Below are 2,256 nucleotides of genomic sequence, written 5' to 3' on the forward strand. Positions count from 1 at the left end.
ACTCATAAAAATTTTATCTGTCAATGTTTGTCACATATATTAATTTGAATATATTGAACAACCATGGTTCCAGTAATAAGAATGTAGATATTGAAACAGAGAAAATGACAGGACCAAGGTTCCATGTGCAGTAGTATGTGATTTACTTAGATCAAAATAATTCATTTTTGCAGTCATTTAAGGTTCTCAAAAACTACTGAAGTAACTTGGCCCAGATGTGGGAGATTCTTCAGTAACTTCAGTAACTTATAAAGCTAGAGAATCCTTATATAATTATAATCACAATCTTAATAATTATAATCATAACCCTTATGTAATTATAATCATATAATCCTTATATGTTATAATCCATGTATAATTTAGCCAAGGACCTGGGCATACTGAGCATCACTGAAGGGTCATATTTTATAAATACCAAAATGGCTAACATTCAGGAATACTTTTTTAATGGTGCACAGATTTAGTCATGGTCATAAAGAGTAAAGACCCAAGAATAAGATGACCTGTGTTATGAAATATTATGTAATTCTGACTTGTCTGTCAATTATATTATAAGCTGAGGTTTTTCTAACACAGAACTTGAATAATAAAATGATATTTCCATATCATTAAAAATTAAAATTCCAAATTATATTTCATGAGTCTGAATAGTTAATGCCCAATGTCATAAATATATCAGGTATTTATCAAAGTTTTCAGGTGAGTGAAATATGAACACTACCAGTCTCTATCTAAATGATGTTCAGTGTATTTACATGATGTGATTATACACACACAAATTTAAAATTGAACATGTCTCTTTAAGCCATGAAAAGTTATCTAAAGATTAAAAATCAAAAATTCAGCTTGGATATTAGGAAAGTCTTCTTTAGAATAGATAAAATCTGATTAAAAATTGACAGGTAGAGAAGACAAACAGATAAGGCAGTTTTATTAGGTCTCTGAATCATGATAAGGCTGAGGTTTAATGGAAAAGAGTTAATCAAAACACCAAAAAAGTAAGACTAGAAGGTCATGTAAACATAAATGAAAATAACAGGAATAGAGAACAGGTGAACAGTGACCAGAGGGGAGAGGGGATGATAATTTCAGGGGAAGAAGGGAAGAATTTACAGGAACTAGTATAAAGGGCTCATGGACAACAAATAAGGGGGGTGGAAATGGGAGGGAGGTGAGAATCACGGGGGAGTGGACTGGGATGGGCGTAAAAGAAAACTGTACTTGAACAACAATTAAATATATTTAAAATAATAATAACAATAATAATAATAGGAAAAAGAAAAAAAACAGGAATTCATATTTTATTTAATTTCATAAATTATCTGTCCACATGATTAATTTTTGTTGAAATTCAGTTCTTTATATATAAAGTCCCTTGTAAAATATAAAACAATAAAAGCACACCTAAAACTAGAGGAAGGCAAAATTTTTTTAAAAAGAGAACAACTCTGCAGCAGAGTATTTATTGCTTCTCCTCATCTTTCTCTCTGGTCTCATCTTTGAACCCCTTGCTCTCCTCTTTCACCCAAAGAGCTCCTAGTTTTTCAGCCACTTTCTCTGTACTATCATTTTTTGCCAGACCCTGCCTGGTACAAACCTAGGACCCATCCTCTGTAGAACAGGCTTCTGTTCTACCTATGCCCTCAGAGTCACCCACATGAACTTCCATTCATGCATAGGACCCCTGTCAGTCCGCTCAATTACATCTGGTCACTTGCTATGGAAGAAGTCGTAACAGGCCCTGAGTAAACAGCAGATTATGAGGACCTCTCCAAGTCCATTCAGCTTCTGTAGGGCTCTAGGCAGACACCATCCTTTGACCACCTGCTAAAGCACTGTGATCATAGCCCAGTGAACATGCATTAGGAGCCTGGATGGTCACCCTTGACAGGCAAGGTAGTTATAGAATCACAGAATGTTTCTGTGGCAGACAGAAAAAGCACCCACCTGGAACTGCAGTTGGGTGCAAAGTGAGTCAGCATTAAGAAAAATTTTATACTGGAAAAGGTAATCATAAAAGGCTTATTATAATTATTTTTCTCTTTGGCAATGTTGTAACATTTGATTATTGCTATTATAGTTGTTATTACTACATTATACATGGCAAGGGGCAAATCTACTTTTACGCAGATATGGCACTTATGTGACTTATGACATGTCCTTTTGGTTTTTCTTCCTCTGAGCACATCTCAGGGTCAAAAGTAGACTTTATATGTATTTTTCCCCATGAAAAACTGATATTTTATGAAGTTCTTT

At 34.2% G+C, this 2,256-nt stretch overlaps 1 non-coding gene across 1 annotated transcript; it reads right to left on the reverse strand.

Annotated features, from left to right (window-relative positions):
• Positions 1 to 1,860: 1,860 nt before the first annotated feature.
• LOC118998441 (small nucleolar RNA SNORA77) lies at positions 1,861 to 1,980 on the reverse strand. The gene has a single exon (XR_005068863.1). It is a non-coding gene; the product is annotated as a small nucleolar RNA SNORA77 (small nucleolar RNA).
• Positions 1,981 to 2,256: the final 276 nt, after the last annotated feature.

This window comes from Sturnira hondurensis, unplaced genomic scaffold, assembly GCF_014824575.4.
Source record: "Sturnira hondurensis isolate 20B ecotype Veracruz unplaced genomic scaffold, ASM1482457v3 Scaffold0014112, whole genome shotgun sequence".
Classification (NCBI taxonomy): domain Eukaryota; kingdom Metazoa; phylum Chordata; class Mammalia; order Chiroptera; family Phyllostomidae; genus Sturnira; species Sturnira hondurensis.